Consider the following 19,660-nt stretch of genomic DNA (forward strand, 5'->3'; position numbering starts at 1 on the left):
TATAGTCTAATGTAACCTATTATCCATATATAGTCTAATGTAGCCTGTATCCATATATATTCTAATGTAGCCTGGTATCCATATACAGTCTAATAGCAGCCTGTTATCCATATAGTCTAATATAGCCTGTACATGTCCATATATGTTCTTAATGTAGCCTGTTGTCTGTCTGTGGTCTAATGTAGCCAGCCTGTTGTCCATATACAGTCTAATGTGGCCCCTGTTATCTATATATAGTCTAATGCAGCCTGTTATCATATATAGTCTAATGTAGCCTGTTATCCATATATAGTCTAATGTAGCCTGTTATCCATATACAGTCTAGTGTGGCCTTGTTATCCATATACAGCAATGCCTAGCAAGTCTAATATATAGTCTATGTAACGGTAATCCATATATAGTCTAGTGTAGCGCAGCTGTTGTCCATATATAGTCTAGTGTAGCCTGTTATCCATACATAGTCTATTGTAGCCTGTTATCCATATGTAGTCTAATGTAGCCTGTTATCCATATATAGTCTAATGTGGCCTGTTATCCATATTAGTCTAATTAGCCTGTTATCCGTGCAGTCTAAAAAACACGATTATCCATATATAGTCTAATGTAGCCTGTTATCTATATATAGTCTAATGTAGCCTGTTATCCATATATAGTCTAATGTAGCCTGTTATACATATATATTCTAATGTAGCCTGTTATCCATATATAGTCTAATGTAGCCTGTTATCCACATATAGTCTAATGTGGCCTGTTATCCATATATAGACTAATGTAGCATGTTATCCATATAGTCTAATGTAGCCTGTTATCCATATATAGTCTAATGTAGCCTGTTATCCATATATAGTCTAAGTAGCCTGTTATCCATATATAGTCTAATGTAGCCTGTTATCCATATATAGTCTAATGTAGCCTGTTATCCAATATAGTCTAATGTAGCCTGTTATCCATATATAGTCTAATGTAGCCTGTTATCCATATATAGTCTAATGTAGCCTGTTATCCATGTATAGTCTAAAAAACCATGTTATCCATATATAGTCTAATGTAGCCATTGCTCCACATGGGACCAACACGGCTCTGGGATTTTCTTTGCGAAGTCTGGCTTGTACTCCTTGGTGCTTGCACTTCATGTTGGCCCCATTGTCATAAGCTTGCCCTCTGCAATCTTCAAATGGAATCTTCATCTCGTTGAGCTTATCTAAGATGACAGTGGACAGATTCAAGCCTGTTGTAACCTCTAAATTCACAAAGCAGAGGAAGTGCTCCTTGATCTCTGGCTTTCCCTTTTAAAGCCACGCTTCTCAGAATAATGGACATAGGGCTCCTGGTGACTAATGTCAGTGTACAGTCCACGATAATGGAGAAGTACTTTGTCTCTTACTTGAGTCACTATTGCTTCCACGATCTGTATCAGTTCATTCTGTTTGCACTTCAAGGTAATGAGCATGTGTCTCTCTATCTTTAATTCTGCTAAGATGATTTTCCATAACGGGGTCAAATTTTGCCATTAATTCAACCTCTTTTAGGAAGTTTCCATTATCTGGTTGGAAGAGTTTGTCTGATGAACCCCCTGAATGCTAAGTTTCTTTCAGCCAGAGACTGGGTGATGATACTTATTAAACGTGTAAGGACATCCCGCCATCTCTTTCTTTCAGCCTCCAAAATTGTAATTTGTATCTGGTCAAGAATCTGTCCCCGACTTAGGCGCAGATCAAGTTCTCTCCACTTAATCATATTGCTTGTGTGTTCAGGACTACCCTCATGGTGTTTCAGAATGGCGTTGATATTTGACCAGTCATTCACGCCTTCCCTTATTATTTTGTAGTCTTTTGTAGAAAAGAGCTTACAGCAAAAACAATACACAGCGTTGTTTTTAATTGAGTATGAAAGCCAGCTCCTGGTAATCTTTTCTCCATTTAGCCAGCTCCTGGTAATCTTTTCTCCATTTAGCCAGCTCCTGGTGATCTTTTCCCCATTTAGCCAGCTCCTGGTAATCTTTTCCCCATTTAGCCAGCTCCTGGTAATATTTTCTCCATTTAGCCAGCTCCTGGTAATCTTTTCTCCATTTAGCCAGCTCCTGGTAATCTTTTCTCCATTTAGCCAGCTCCTGGTAATCTTTTCTCCATTTAGCCAGCTCCTGGTAATCTTTTCCCCATTTAGCCAGCTCCTGGTAATCTTTTCCCCATTTAGCCAGCTCCTGGTAATCTTTTCCCCATTTAGCCAGCTCCTGGTAATATTTTCCCCATTTAGCCAGCTCCTGATAATCTTTTCCCCATTTAGCCAGCTCCTGGTAATCTTTTCCCCATTTAGCCAGCTCCTGGTAATATTTTCCCCATTTAGCCAGCTCCTGGTAATCTTTTCCCCATTTAGCCAGTTCCTGGTAATCTTTTCCCCATTTAGCCAGCTCCTGGTAATATTTTCCCCATTTAGCCAGCTCCTGGTAATCTTTTCCCCATTTAGCCAGCTCCTGGTAATATTTTCCCCATTTAGCCAGCTCCTGGTAATATTTTCCCCATTTAGCCAGCTCCTGGTAATCTTTTCCCCATTTGACAGCTGTCTCTGTAATAAGCCTGAATGGAAACCTCTTCTAGACTTGACTTTAGGGTAAGAAAATCCAGTCCTGGTTTGAATGGACCTCCGCGACACTAACTCAGTCCTCATAGAGTCTGTTAGACTGGGGGCCAGTCTGCTGGGTCATTTGGTGGAGCAGCAACTGTTCTATTAGGGTCTGAGCTGCTTGTATCTGATGCTGGCTGTACACCTCTGGTTGTGCTAGTACTGGCTGAGGCTGCCTGTACTTCACCTGGGTCTGTGTTAGTACTTGCTGAAGACGGCTGTATTGGGTTTGTGGTAGTATTTGCTGAAGCCAGCCATACTGGGTCTGTGTTAGTACTTGTATTGTGTCTGTGTTAGTACTTGCTGAAGCCAGCTGCACTGGGTCTGTGTTAGTACTTGCTGAAGCCAGCTGTCCTGGGTCTGTGTTAGTACTGGCTGAAGCTGGATGTGGATCAACTGAGTCTGTGCTTGTACTGGCTGATGATCCAGCATCTCCTCTACTGACAAACTTAAGCATAGCACCTGTAAATTAAAGATATCAATACTATTATTAATTTTATCAGCTGCTTCAGGCCCATTCAAACTGGCTCCCCCAGATTAGCTTTTTATACATTTTAAAATATAAAATACTATTTACACTATGGCTTGGATGAATAATTGATGGTTATTATTTACTGAGAGATGTGTATCCATATTGCCCAGTATGTCCAGCTAATCAACATTTTAAATTACATATATATATCTATAGTCAATGTCAATCCATTGCTTTCCATAATGCATTAGTCCAGAGTTGTAACTAAACCTTGACTGAGAGACTAGATAATCATTGTCTTGCTTTAAAATGATGTGCGCATAAGAGGAGTGCCATCACGCCCATATATTGTCTGGACTGGTCACCACAGAGGTTGCCACTGGAAAGCGCAAGTTTCATTTTGTGCACAATCATATGAACACATATGAACGCATGTTCACACGCGACGCGGTTCTCTTTTCCAAGCTGCAGTTTATAAACACCGTTGCCCGTTAGTGTTTATCAAACTTAATAGATAGTTGTATTTCACTCTCACTTTTGTCAGGCACAAAGTAACAGAACACAGCCCTGGAAGTGGCTGGTAATCAAGCAAGACACAGACAGACCAAGAGATGCACTGCCCAGCTAGGATAACAAGACAGACAGACTAGAGACAGATGCACTGCAAGCTAGCCCATCAATTTAACTTTACATCAAACTTGGAGAGGAGAGAACACAAGTTTAGCTGATTGCTGTTCCCGCAATTCACTCTCATTGTTTTTATTTCTCTTTTTGTGACCAGAAGGATAGTTCCGCTTCATCCTTTCATCGAAGTTGTAAACATTGACACATTGACACTCGCTTTAACACGAGGGGGAGGCGGGGCCCTTGCGTAATTTGTGGGGCCCTACGCAACTTGCGTAGTGAGCCTATAGGGCCGCCCGGCTCTGGATAGGGCAGAGGGGTAGAGCTCCAGACACCAGTAGCAGTATGAACCATTCCCAAAGAAATACAAGAAAGTAGAAATAGTCCATCCAGATCTTCACCACCTAGGAAATCTGTTGGACAACTTATATTATAGTACTCCTGCAATAGTCTAGGGAGTGCACACACACACACAACACACACACACACACACACACACACACACACACACACACACACACACACACACACACAGGCATCCAAACGCACACACCTGTACAATGTCTGAACTACTGGGAAATAATCTGGCAAGGTCGAGGTGTGTGTGTGTGTGTGTGTGTGTGTGTGTGTGTGTGTGTGTGTGTGTGTGTGTGTGTGTGTGTGTGTGTGTGTGTGTGTGTGTGTGTGTGTGTGTGTGTTGTGTGTGTGTGTCTAGCCACTCACGGTTGCATGGTTCAGTATTACCATCTTGTGTCCAATAGGTAGAAATACAAGAAACAACATCAAAGTGGAAATAGTTATGAATCAATGTAAGTTAATAAAACAATCACTTTATTTGTTGCCTAACCTTGAGCTTATTTACAACAGGATGTTTATACTGTACTCAATGTATCTAAAATACATAATAATGAATAATGAATAATTTGATAATAAAACAAGCAATATTATGACACTGAACAATATGGTATTACATAATACAAAATATAAAATGCCCAATAATATTTGACAGCAATACAAAGTAAAACATCTTTAAACACATCAGGAGCAACTCCAGAGCTACAAATATTTAAAAGCTCCTGTCAATATTGTTTATTTTTGTGTCACTAAGACAAGCCAAAACTTAATATGTTATAAAAATCTGGAATTGGCAAAATCCCATAAAAACAGATAAGCAATACAATCTATAGACAGTATACAGATAAGTACACAAGAAAAGTAGGCCAGTTCAGAAAGGAAACCCGAGTGTCCAATTAGAGACTAGTATCATTCACCACCACCTTATTCTGTGGTCTATTTAAACTGACCGGGTCTGTTCTCACATCAGTCTACTACTGCTACTGTTACTATACGCTGGCTTCTTTTCCTCCACTGACTCTGCTGCTGTAACTACTGTTACTATACGCTGGCTTCTTTTCCTCCACTGACTCTGCTGCTGTTACTACTGTTACTATGCGCTGGCTTCTTTTCCTCCACTGCTGCAGGGATGTGATTGATTGCGAGGATCAACCATGTTGCTGCTCTGTTGTCAGTCAATAGCCGGCTACAAGCTAGCTAAGTAGAACCGTGCATCGAGAGTAACCTATCATACTGCCTACTTGTTTCTTCCCAATACCAGCTTCGAGCTGAGTCAGTGTGCTCCGTGAACCATCATGGAGAATACTCCCTCATCCATACAAGGAAGAAGTAGTCTATGCTAGACTAGCATACAGGCTATGTGTTGCTATACAGTGAGTGAGTAGCAGTGTTTTCTGATCATGAGCAGGAGATTAGCTCCTCCCACCACCCCAGCCTCCACCTGTTAGGTTCTGTGTTCCTGCTGGGGGATTGGTATAGCTTACTGCTACCCTGAAGGAGCAGAGTGTCAGGGATTTCTTCGTCGGAGGACGATATGGTGAAATCATCATCGGAAAATGAGGACCAATATGCAGAAGAGTTGAGATGGTTCATTTTGAACATTTAATAAATTCCAAAACGAACATACAAAATAACAAAAAACGAACGCACGATACACTGACAGTCCTGTTAGGCTTACACACGCTAAACACGAAACAATCTCCCACAAATACACAGACAAACACACCCAACTAATATAGGACTTCCAATCAAAGGCAACACCACACAGCTGCCTTCAATTGGAAGTCCACCCCAATTAACTCAACATAGAAACAGATCAACCAGACTACACATAGAAATACATCAACATAGACCATAACTCAAAACCCGGAAATAATAAATCAAACGCCCTCTAACTAACACACCACCCTGAACCATATAAAACAAATATCCTCTGCCACGTCCTGACCAAACTAAAATGACAATTAACCCTTATACTGGCCAGGACGTGACAGTACCCCCCCTTAAAGGTGCTAACCCGGAAGCACCTTAAGAAAAACAAGAAAACAACCCCAAACAACAACAAAACAAAAATTCCCCCTACTAAAGGGAGGGAAGGGGAGGGTGGCTGCCGTCAACGACGGCACTGTGCTACACCCCCTCCCCAACCCACCTATATCTGGAGGTGGCTCCGGTTCTGGCCGTTCCAGGCAGTCAGGCCACTCTGGCATCGCCGGCGGGCAGTCGGGGCAGTCTGGCAGCTCGGGGCAGTCTGGCAGCTCGGGGCAGTCTGGCAGCTCGGGGCAGTCTGGCAGCTCTGGCAGCTCGGGGCAGTCGGGGCAGTCTGGCAGCTCGGGGCAGTCTGGCCACTCTGGCAGCTCGGGGCAGTCTGGCCACTCTGGCAGCTCGGGGCAGTCTGGCCACTCTGGCAGCTCGGGGCAGTCTGACCACTCTGGCAGCTCGGGGCAGTCTGGCCACTCTGGCAGCTCGGGGGCAGTCTGGCCACTCTGGCATCTCCGGGCAGTCTGGCCACTCTGGCATCTCCGGGCAGTCTGGCCACTCTGGCATCTCCGGGCAGTCTGGCCACTCCCTGACATCTCCGGGCAGTCTGGCCACTCTGACATCTCCGGGCAGTTTGGCCACTCTGGCAGCTCCTGACTAGTGGGTGGCTCTGGCGACTCTTCACTGACGGGCGGCTCTGGCGATTCCTCACTGACGGGCGGCTCTGGCGACTCTTGACTGACGGGCTGTTCTGGCGACTCTTGACTGACGGGCTGTTCTGGCGACTCTTGACTGACGGGCTGTTCTGGCGACTCTTGACTGACGGGCTGTTCTGGCGATTGTTGACTGACGGGCTGTTCTGGTGACTGTTGACTGGCGGGCAGCTCTGGTGACTGTTGACTGGCGGGCAGCTCTGGCAACTTTAGACTGGCGAGGCTGGGTTTACGCACTAGATGCCTTGTGCGTGGTGCTGGTACTGGGCGTACCAGATTGGGAACACGCACCCCCAGGCTAGGGCGGGGAGCGGGAACAGGACGAGTCGGACTGGGCTGACGCACTTCCGGGTCCGCACGAGAGACAGGAGCTGGAAACCTAGGGCTATGGAGGCGCACAGTCGGTCTTGATCTTACTTCCTGCACAACCCGTCTTGGCTGGATGGAACTAGTAGCCCTGTACGAGCGGGGTGCTTGTACAGGGCAGACTGGGCTGTGCAGGGGCCTGATGGTAGCCGTGCGTAGAGCGGGAGTTGGGTAGCCTGGTCCTCGGAGGTGTACCGGCGACCAGATGCGCTGCGCAGGCATCCTCCTACCAGGCTGGATGCCCGCTCTAGCACAGCACCTGCGAGGGGCTGGAATAACGCGCACCGGACTGTGCGTGCGTATGGGTGAGATAGTGCGCTCCTCAGCGAAACATGGCGCTCTCCACCTCATACGCTCCTCCATATAACCACGGGTAGCTGGCTTCCGGCTCTTCCTAGGCCTAGCCAAACTACCCGTGTGCCCCCCAAACTACCCGTGTGCCCCCCCGCCAGTCGTGTCCTCGGAAACGTTCCCGGTCCATACCAGCCTTACTCCATGGGCGTTCTCCGGCCATAACCTGCTCCCATGTCCATCTCTCCCGATTGTCCAAATCAAAATTCCTCTGCTCCTTCCTCTGCTGCTTGGTCCTGGTTTGGTGGGAGATTCTGTCAAGGATTTCTTCGTCGGAGGACGATATGGTGAAATCATCATCGGAAAATGAGGACCAATATGCAGCAGAGTTGAGATGGTTCATTTTGAACATTTAATAAATTCCAAAACGAACATACAAAATAACAAAAAACGAACGCACGATACACTGACAGTCCTGTTAGGCTTACACACGCTAAACACGAAACAATCTCCCACAAATACACAGACAAACACACCCAACTAATATAGGACTTCCAATCAAAGGCAACACCACACAGCTGCCTTCAATTGGAAGTCCACCCCAATTAACTCAACATAGAAACAGATCAACTAGACTACACATAGAAATACATCAACATAGACCATAACTCAAAACCCGGAAATAATAAATCAAACGCCCTCCTAACTAACACACCACCCTGAACCACATAAAACAAATATCCTCTGCCACGTCCTGACCAAACAAAAATGACAATTAACCCTTATACTGGCCAGGACGTGACACAGAGCCTATATCGCCAAGACTTAAATTAATCATTTGCTAATAAAAAATTACAAATATTTATATGTGAAATGTAATCAAATCTGGAAATGGCCAAATCTCATAGAAAAAGAGCAGAAGCATAATCTATCCCATTTATCATCTATTAACTGTATTTATCATCTATATACATACTGTATTGATCATCTATATACATACTGTATTGATCATTAGGAGAACAATCTACATTCCAGCATTTACTCAAAAGTTAAAGATCATTGTCTGGTAAACCTTGATGCTGTCGCTCTTCAGTCCAGATTCAGTGGTGGTTCTCTTCAGTCCAGGTTATGTGGTGGTTCTCTTCAGTCCAGGTTATGTGTTGGTTCTCTTCAGTCCAGGTTCTGTGGTGGTTCTCTTCAGTCCAGGTTCTGTTTTGGTTCTCTTCAGTCCAGGTTCTGTTTTGGTTCTCTTCAGTCCTGGTTCTGTGGTGGTTCTGTTCAGTCCAGGTTCTGTGGTGGTTCTCCCCAGTTCTCATAATCAGAGGGCTCAGCATCTATCTGAGGGGCTGTGTCACTGTCCAGGTTCTGTGGTTGTTCTCCCCAGTTCTCATAATCGGAGGGCTCAGCATCTATCTGAGGGGCTGTGTCACAGGGGAGTCCCTTAATCTGAAAGAAGACACACTGAATGAGCACTTTACGAACCCCTCCCTCCAACATTTTTATGTAAATTAATTTGCTTACTGTCTATGGTATTAGGATTGAAATCTTTGGTTGTTGACATTATTACCTGTGTGTCTGCTGTGGCATCACTTCCTCCTGTGTGTCTCCTGTAATGAGGGACAGAGTGAGTTCTGCTCTCGACTGACCTCTAGTGGAGGTTGATGTGTAACTAACAGTATATCTTAATGAAAGTCTCACCTCTTCAAACTGCAGTAGATGGTGAGTAGCAGAGCTCCAGCAGTCAGGACAGCCCCCACCCCCACCACAGGAACCCAGGGAAACACTGCTGCAGGATCATGGGTTTATAAATGCATGATGTCAGAATGAAATCTGTACAATTACAGAACACCAAAAATGATCAGAATGTGACATACTTACATGTAACATTAATATGGACAGGGATATGTTCTCTCCCTATAATGTTCAGAGCCTCGCAGTAGTATCCCTCTCTGTCCTCAGAGCTGATGTTATGGATGGTGTATCTCTGTCCAGAATGTCTCATTGACATTTTCTTGTATGTTATCTTGTACCAGGTGTATTTGTCCACAGGTGGGTTGGCATCACTGCTGCAGGTCAGATTCACTGAACTGCCCTCCACTATTTCACCAGAGGGACTGACTGACACTGAGGTGTTCTTTGGGCTATCTGGATAACAGACAAATTAAAAGTTTGGCTTCTCATTATGAAATTGTGTAAGTATTTTGAACTGTAAAATCAACATCCATTAATATAAATTAAATAGTATCCCTATTTGATGTCTGTTTCACTAAACATCAACACTGACCAATGATGTATTGGATGATTTTGACAGACTTTATAAAGTATATTAGTCACACTCACACACTGCAGGAGAATTGATGCCTTTTACAACACAGTAGAAGCTGTCTTCAGTTTTTAAGTAGACTGAGTACGAGGGGAGGAGTCCTCTTGTACAATCTTACTGTTCCTGTACCAGATGTAGGTGGGGTTACCAGTCAGAGTACAGGTGGTGCTACAGGTCAGTGTCATTGACCACCATGTAGTGGTCACCTTCACCTGCAGGTCTGGAGTAGATAACATTGAACCCTCAATTACCTGTTTAGTTCAAATGAGGCAGGAGTGGACGTTCTCAAATCATCAATTCAGACATTCCTATTTAATGCATGCTTTCATATTAATTGTATTATTTCAATACAAATCAAGACAATTTTCCAGAAACAATTAAACAGATTAGCATTATATATATAATATCACTGTACCTGTTACAGACAGAGTGACTCCAGGATCACCACTATATAGAATGTTACTGTACCTGTTACAGACAGAGTGACTCCAGGATCACCAGTATATAGAATGTTACTGTACCTGTGACAGACAGAGAGACTCCAGGATCACCAGTATATAGAATGTTACTGTACCTGTTACAGAAGAGTGACGGAACAGACTGTACCTGACAGACAGAGTGACTCCAGGATCACCAGTATATAGAATGTTACTGTACCTGTGACAGACAGAGAGACTCCAGGACCACCAGTATATAGAATGTTACTGTACCTGTTACAGACAGAGAGACTCCAGGATTGCCATAATATCTCCCTCCAGTCTGATCTGTTATGAATCTGAACTTGTACGTAGCTGAGTCTCTCTCTCTCAGGTCTGTGATTCTCAGTGTGTGATCATTCTTCTTATCCCCATGATACTCCAGACGACCTGCATTCTCTGGGTCCTGACCTAGATCTTCAGGTTCTACACCAGTCTCCATTTTAGTGAACCAGAAGGTTGTTGTGACTGTACCACTGGGATATGTGTAAGAGCAGGACAGATCCACTGTTGACCCCTTCAAGGTGCAGATACTCTGAGTGGTGTAAGTCACACTCCAGCCATCCTGACCCAGTACCACTGAAACACAGTTAGACATCACAAGGACGTTACATTAAGATCAAGGTCTTTTGACTCATTAACACTTTGTTCCATAGTTGCTAAGTTGAGACACTGATACTCTTTGGTTGAGTGAGAATGGAAACCACAGATAAGCATCACTCAGTGAGGTGTGAAAGACAACTGTTTAAAGTGAAGTGGAGATGCCAAATGTGTTGACAGTAGAACACAAGTTGTTATGCTTTTAGAAAAATCTTTATATTGATAAACAGAGCAACTAAATGACAGGAATGAGACCATACCTGCTACAGACCAGAGAAAGACCACCAACACACTTCCTGCTGTTCTCAAGGCCATTGTTGCATCTCCCACCCTGCAGTCTTAGAAACATAAACAACAACTCACTCTATAGCTGGTGAATAACTACATACTCATCATCATCATTATCAACAACAACAATCACTTATTGAACAGATGTGTAGAACTGTAAACACATATTTCTACATTGATTGTTCTGAAGCTGTTTTATTCTCAGAATCCCAAATATAGGAGGATAAATGTTCAATCCTCTACGGTCCGTCAAGCTGTACAGCAGCCTAAAGACTGACCACCAGGTTCAATGATAGCTCCTATCCCCAAGCTGTGAGGCTAAACAGCAAGTGACTCAGACAGACAGTCACTCACTCGCACGCACGCACGCACGATTGCACGACGCCACACACACACACACACACACACACACACATACAAACAAATACAGAAAACATCTGTAGGAAGGCCAAAAAGGCCATCAAAGTCTAGAGAGCTGGTTGTTATGGATGGAGAAAAGTTAAAACACACATCCTACACAGTATAGATGTCAACACTACTCCCTATCAGTCTGGTCCTGAAGGGCCCTCAGATAAATACACTATGTCACACAAAAACACACACACACACACACACACACACACACACACACACACACACACACACACACACACACACACACACACACACACACACACACACACACACACACACACACACACACACACACTATATTTCCAGATATTATCAAGAGTACCTACAGAGTGAAGTGAAGGGGAGAGGTATTGTACAGTGAGTTAACTGACTGGTAGTGAGTGGGAACTGCTAGTAAGTGTCAGTTCTGTGGTTGATACATATTTATAGTAGTCAGGACACAAGTAGCTGATACAGAACTGTCCTTTCCTTCCTCTTTAAGACATTAACTTGTCTGTTCCAGTGTTCTAGCCTAGAGCTCTCCCTACTGGCATCTCAACATTACTGCAGCCTCCTAATAATAATGTCCTCAATAACGTTGGGATAATAACAACATAACAAACTAACAATACATCAGATAGAATGGTGAAACACAACACTGTCTACTTGACAAAGTCACATTTAACCACAAAAACACTGATGTCTGTAGTATTACAACATACCACTATCATATTATGTTACACTGTTGACCCTTGTGTACAGTACTGGTAGTAGCATTAGTTAGCAGAGGAATCAGTATGATCATCACCATAGCCTACTGTATTGACTGCTGCTGTCCATATACTGTATAGTCTAATGTAGCCTGTTATCCATATGTAGTCTAATGTAGCCTGTTATCCATATATAGTCTAATGTAGCCTGTTATCCATATATAGTCTAATGTAGCCTGTTATCCATATATAGTCTAATGTAGCCTGTTATCCATATATAGTCTAATGTAGCATGTTATCCATATATAGTCTAATGTAGCCTGTTATCCATATATATTCTAATGTAGCCTGTTATCCATATACAGTCTAATGTAGCCTGTTATCCATATATAGTCTAATGTAGCCTGTTATCCATATATAGTCTAATGTAGCCTGTTATTCATATATAGTCTAATGTAGCCTGTTATCCATATATAGTCTAATGTAGCCTGTTATCCATATATAGTCTAATGTAGCCTGTTATCCATATATAGTCTAATGTAGCCTGTTATCCATATATAGTCTAATGTAGCCTGTTATCCATATATAGTCTAATGTAGCCTGTTATCCATATATAGTCTAATGTAGCCTGTTATCCATATATAGTCTAATGTAGCCTGTTATCCATATATAGTCTAATGTAGCCTGTTATCCATATATAGTCTAATGTAGCCTGTTATCCATATGTAGTCGAATGTAGCCTGTTATCTATACATATTCTAATATAGCCTGTTATCCATATATAGTTTAACGTTGTGGCGAAATCCTGCACAGAGCCTTCACCGTGCGCTGCCACTTTAAGAGCGCATCGGCAGTCAGGAAGGAGGAAATACATCTCTTCTGGCTCTCTGTGTGGAGCTGTCGGTTGGTACACAGTGTGTGCTGCTCGGTAGAAGTCTTGTTTATTTTCAGCGTGCTTAGTTGTAAAGTGTTAAGTTGATCGCCGTTGTTACCTCTCTAGGTCGTGGTTTTAAAATACTTGTTTTTCCAGACGTTGAAGTTAGGTTCAGGTTTAGGTTCTGAATGAAAGATGAAAAGACGTGATTTATAGACGTCTTTGTTTGGGCCAAATGAAAGCTGGTCCAGAGCAGGCAAAATCTCAACCAAACACAGACGTCTATGATTGGTTCAGATTTGGTCCAGACCAGACCAAAAACCAACGTCCGTGAATGTGGAAATCAGGGCCGGTCCGGAATGCACCAAAAAAAACATCCAGTCCAGACAGGACCAAAAAAAGACCTCCAAAAGTTGTCAGTGTTGGACGGTGCTTACTGAGGTATAGCCTACAGTGTTGTCTGAATAGAATTTTAGGAACGCCCATCTATGTTGTAGGCCTACCATTTGTAATACACCAAAAAAGACTGCCAGTTCGGACATGACCAAATATGTCAAAAAGATGTTAGGCACAATTGAATTTTATGAATGCCCATCCATTTGGTAGGTCCATCATTTGCAAAACAGGCCGTTGCATCAACTTAATTAGTCCTGATTCCTGTGACTAATCAATTTGGCGCATTAAGCTCTGAAAATCAGCTACCCAACTTCATCAGGAGGATTTATCCTGAGCCTATTTGCAATGTGTTTACACAGCAACAAATGCAGAAATATTTTATTTTCGCAATGATCAGCTTAGTAAAAAATTGAAGGATACAAACTTGAAACCACTGATCGTGACAATTTAGCCCATGGATGAATCTCCTGGACAGCAGTGACTAGCCTGGCTGTCCAGACAATATTGTCTATTTTACTTTGACTTGTCTTGTTTTTAGAATATGTTGTTTGTTAAGTGTCAGCACATTTTTTATGTGATTGGGGGTCATTTAGGTAAGGCTATTTGATAGGAGAAACCTGATATAAAAAGTTTCCCGAAAAGGCCACCTACTCTTTCTTTTTCTTTATTTACAGAATGTTGGTGGAGCTCAGCAGTGATGCGTCTCCAACAGCACCCTGGAGAGGAGCACTGGGAACGGACAAGATAAATATTTTGCATCCCTGCCATTGACAAAGTGGTTACTGCTTATCACAGGGTGGAATCAGTGCTCACCTAAAAACCCCACTGATTGAGAGAAATTGTAATTGTTTTTAGGCAGAATTATGTGAGGTTTTCTGTGTTGTTGGAGGTGGGTCTTGGTCAGTTTAGCTCAGAAAATGCTGCCCTCGTCAATCATAGGCCTAATCCTATGCAGGCCGGCCTTGTGTTTCATGTTAATACTACTCCTAAACACAACCCACCATCACTGTGTCTCATGTTAATACTACTCCTAAACACAACCCACCATCACTGTGTCTCATGTTAATACTACTCCTAAACACAACCCACCATCACTGTGTCTCATGTTAATACTACTCCTAAACACAACCCACCATCACTGTGTCTCATGTTAATACTACTCCTAAACACAACCCACCATCACTGTGTTTCATGTTAATACTACTCCTAAACACAACCCACCGTCACTGTGTCTCATGTTAATACTACTCCTAAACACAACCCACCATCACTGTGTCTCATGTTAATACTACTCCTAAACACAACCCACCATCACTGTGTCTCATGTTAATACTACTCCGAGAGCTCTTATGAAGCATCCACCCAATCACTCTTACTTTAGGCCATTTTCAAACAAGTCTACACAACAATCTATTACTCTTAAAGTCCTTAAAATAGCATGCAGAAGTATTATGTGTGAAATCACATGTACAATACTGTATCAGATTAATATCCAAAAATACATCTACAAAGTATACTGTACTTAACAGAAAAATAAAACAATGTAAATTGTAATAGCATTGTCATGCACAAAACAGGATACAGAAGTTCATGGGTACAAACAAATGATAAAAGATACATATTTTAAGATATCGTCAAGCGTACTTACAGAGTGAAGGGGAGATGTGTTGTAAGTTAACTTACTGGAAGTCTATGTAAATAGACACTGAGTGTGAGGTTTGAAGTGTGTGGTTGACAACTTTGAAGCAGTCAGGGACAATAGAGTTGAATAGAGGGCGCACTTGCTAAAAATACTGTTTTAGCATGGCTAAGCCATTGAATACACCATTTCAATTGGTATACCGACTGTTATTAAACTTATGGAAGTTGAAGAAGAATACATTAACTGCTTTAAAATGGAAATAGCCCTCAATGGCGCTGCTCATTCTGTCACAGAAGACATCTTGACAAAGATGCCAAGATATACCCTCTGTCCAACTCTATGTCAGTAACTAAGACACTTATGCAGAGAGGGCTTCATTCCACAGTCACACAGACAGTGTTCCAGAGCATCAAAACTGTGATGTATGATGGGTAAATTGTGACTGACTGGTCTATTAATAATATTGAGTAGTTATTTATCATGCAAGGTGATTTGTAGATCTTGACTCGCCTATAAAGTCGGCTGCAATGTCGAACACTCCCACATTTACATAACATTATAGCATTTGTAACAAAAATCCCATTCAAGTCATGGGACCGACATCATGTTCAAATCATCTATAAGTGACTTTGTTGAGCTTCACAATGCATTTTTTACATTTGAATGATTTCGACATTATGTACGAGAAATGCCTCTTATCGGTCGCATTACTTGAATGGGATTTGTGCCACGAATGCTAAAACGTTAGCAAGTTGAAACAGTGCCAGGGGAAACTAAACCAAAGCATGGACTGCTGTCACACCATGTTCATAGACTGGTAAAGGGTAAGGAAACCAATGTGTCATTTTGTAATTTGGGTGAACCTTCAAGATATTATAACAATATATTAGCAAGAGAATAGAGGTGTAAGGACTAGCTTTGGTTTGGAGCCATAGCTCTTCAGTCCATGTTCTGTGGTGGTTCTCTTTAGTCCAGGTTCTGTGATGGTTCTCTTCAGTGGTGGTTCTCTTCAGTCCATGTTCTGTGGTGGTTTTCTTCAGTCCAGGTTCTGTGGTGGTTCTCTTCAGTCCAGGTTCTGTGGTGGTTCTATCAGTCCAGGTTCTGTGGTGGTTCTATCAGTCCAGGTTCTATGGTGGTTGTCTTCAGTCCAGGTTCTGTGGTGGTTCTATCAGTCCAGGTTCTGTGGTGGTTCTATCAGTCCAGGTTCTGTGGTGGTTGTCTTCAGTCCAGGTTCTGTGGTGGTTGTCTTCAGTCCAGGTTCTGTGGTGGTTTTCTCCCCTGGATGGCCTGATACACGGAGGGCTGAGCATCTCTCTGAAGAGCTGTGAACGTGTCACTGGGCGAGTCCCTCACACTCTGAGAGACAGCGACACAGGAAACACAGTATGAGCACTTTACACACTGCTCTGTAGCATTCTCTCTCACCTCTACTTTCTGTGTCTCTCTCTCACTCACCCAATTACCCACTCACACAAACAAACACAAAAACTGTATACAAAATAAACACATAAATGAATAAGTTATAACATACTTACTGCCAGACTGTCTCGTCCTCATTTTCAGTGGTGTGTGTGTCACAGTTAGGGTCAGGATGGACACTCTGTGGAGAGAGAGCTGTGTCAAGGTAACACTGAAAATAGTAGAAAGAGACTATTGTGACACAGTAAAAAAAAAAAATCTGTTACTTATCAACAGGTAGTTTGTTGATATCATGACCATCTGTAGAGCATCTATCCAGATTATCCAAATAAAGTGTGACTAAAAAACAATATCACCGTAAATCCCTTTATCACTGAGTTTTCACTCTAATACACTGATGGAAGAAATCCAATTTTATACAGATGTAAACACAAACCAAGACAAATGCCCATAACTAAATGAATTCAACAGTTTAGCTTTATTGAATGTAACTGTACCTGTGACAGACAGAGTGACTCCAGGATAGCCAGTATATTTCCCTCCAGTCTGATCTGAACTTGTACGTAGCTGCGTCACGCTCTCTCAGGTCTGTGATTGTCAGGTTGTGTCCATTTACTTCATCCTTACGATACGTCACACGACCTTTGTGGTCTGGGTCATCACTCAGAGTCACGGTATAAAGTTTGGTAAACCAGAAGGTTTTTGTGACTGTTTAACCTCTGGGATATGTGTAAGAGCAGGACAGCTCTGCTGTTGACCCCTTCAAGGTACAGATGGTGTACATCACACTTCAGCCATACTGACCCAGTAACACTGAAACACAATCACACATTATAGTGATTATACATTACAGACCCATTTGCTCACACTAACAGCGTTTGTCCACACTGTCACAGGTGTCGTCAGGAATGGACCAAGGCGCAGCGGGTTGCGTGCTCAACATACTATTTATTAAATACGTGAACACGAAAAAAACAAGAAAATACAGAAACACGACAGGAACAGTTTTGCAGGCTAACAAAACGCAGTGCAAAAACAACTACCCACAAAACACAAAGACAAACACACCCCATTATATAGGACTCCCAATCAAAGGCAACTCAACACACCTGCCTTCAATTGGGAGTCCAACCCCAATTAACTATACATAGAAAAACAAACCTAACTAGACAAAAATGCAGCAATACAACCTAGAACATACAACCTAGAACATACATCCAAAACCCAGGAACACATAAATCAAACACCCCTCACAACACACACAAAAACCACCACCATACAAAACAAACATCCCTCTGTCACATCCTAACCAAAATACTAAACCACTACTCCCTCTGCTGGTCAGGACGTGACACACACTTTGTTGCCGTACTCTACTTGCTGAGTGTGAATGGAAACCACAGAAAGGGCCTAAGCATCACTCAGTGAGGTGTGAAAGACAACTATTCCAGAAAAGAAGAAGCCCCTAACAGACGATTTCACTGAACACACCAGAATAACATTACGATAACATTACTAAAACAGTTATGAATGAGACCATACCTGCTATACACCAGAGAAAGACCACCAACACACTTCCTGCTGTTCTCAAGGCCATTGTTGCATCTCCCACCCTGCAGTCTTAGAAACATAAACAACAAGTCACTCTATAGCTGGTGAATAACTCTGATACATTAAAACAGTCCAGGGTCCATATTCACACAGTGTCTCAGAGTAGACTAGGAGAGCTGATCTAGGATCACTTTTGCCGTTTAGATCATTATTATATGGACCGGTAGGACCTGATCCTACATCAGCACTCCTACTCTGAGACAATGAATGAATACTGGCCCTGATGTAACAACCAAAACACAGGTCAAAAATGTAAGTAAAAGTAAAATGATACAGTACATAACCACAAGTATATGATTTATGACCCCCACCAAAACAATAAATATATATATATATTATATATATGTATATATATATATGTATACATATATATTTAATGATCACGTCAACCGTACTTACATAGTGAAGGGGAGAGGTCTTGTACAGTGAGTCAACTTACCATCATAGCAGTGCATAGAAAGAAGAAGTGTCATTTTAGTGATTGACACATTTTGAAAGTAGCCTAGTCAGGGATTTAAGACAGTCACATGCATCAACAGCATGTCAGAAAGGGATGTACTGGATGTACTGCTAAAGACTGCATAGCTATTTATATTTCTTCATTTGAGGAGTGGGCCTACATTTTGCCTAAATGCAGACCATTTTCAATGTAGTATTTTCTTTAAATACAGATCCATAACAAAGTGTTGTGTTCTATATGTTTTTTAATGTGTTGCCTCACATAACGTGACCCATCACTCCTCATCATCTCCATCAAAGTGGTAGTGAAGGTTCCAGTGTTCTAGACTAGAGCTCCTCCTACTGGCATCTCAACATTACTGCAGCCTCCTGTCTCTCTTCACATGTCACAATCATGTCCTCATCCATTTGGATCAATAACAGAATAACAAACTGGTAATAAGGTGCCTAAGGCTGAGATCCCGATTCCCAACCCTTTCCCAAGAGTGCAAGTTCACTCTTCCCGTCATGGATTTAAAAGTATGAGACTGGTGTGAACATTGGAGTTTCCATATTTGTTAGCTGAATCCATATCAGTGGAACAGGCGAAGCTGAAATCTTTGCCCTATATACAGTCTATGTCTTTGCCAGGGGTCAGGGAAATGGATGAGGGATTCACAATTTCTCAACATGTATTTTCATCAATGTTGTTTTTTTCTGTGATTGACACTCGACTAGTGAATTCAGACAATCCGGTCAGAGATCGAAACATGCAAATCTACGATGCTCACAAGGTCTACTTCGGGGAATAAGTGGGTGGAGTCAGGGGATACCAGCGGAGAATTCAAACAGAAGATGGAAGCGGATAAAGATACAAATGAAAATACACAAAATAAAATGTCAAATAACATTTGAAAATGTAAAAAAATCTATACAGAATAAACCACGCATGTAAAGATACTGTGTTATTAAGCGTTGACATGGGACTGGGTCTGGCATATGAATTCAGTGAACTAGCTATCTCAGCTGGCTTGTTAGCGACATGAAGCAGACGTTGTTCAGTGAAACCGA

At 42.4% G+C, this 19,660-nt stretch overlaps 2 long non-coding RNA genes across 2 annotated transcripts; one reads left to right on the top strand and one right to left on the bottom strand.

Moving 5' to 3' along the window:
- Nucleotides 1–9,832: 9,832 nt before the first annotated feature.
- On the bottom strand, nucleotides 9,833–18,930 carry LOC123738317 (uncharacterized). The gene is made up of 8 exons (XR_006767492.1): nucleotides 18,551–18,930; nucleotides 18,083–18,160; nucleotides 17,038–17,353; nucleotides 16,657–16,721; nucleotides 15,128–16,477; nucleotides 11,079–11,156; nucleotides 10,453–10,797; nucleotides 9,833–9,962 (listed from the first exon to the last, which is right to left on the bottom strand). It is a non-coding gene; the product is annotated as an uncharacterized lncRNA (long non-coding RNA).
- On the top strand, nucleotides 13,102–15,033 carry LOC123738318 (uncharacterized). Its single transcript, XR_006767493.1, has 2 exons — nucleotides 13,102–13,524; nucleotides 14,154–15,033. It is a non-coding gene; the product is annotated as an uncharacterized lncRNA (long non-coding RNA).
- Nucleotides 18,931–19,660: the final 730 nt, after the last annotated feature.

The sequence above is a fragment of the Salmo salar genome, unplaced genomic scaffold (assembly GCF_905237065.1).
Source record: "Salmo salar unplaced genomic scaffold, Ssal_v3.1, whole genome shotgun sequence".
Taxonomy (NCBI): domain Eukaryota; kingdom Metazoa; phylum Chordata; class Actinopteri; order Salmoniformes; family Salmonidae; genus Salmo; species Salmo salar.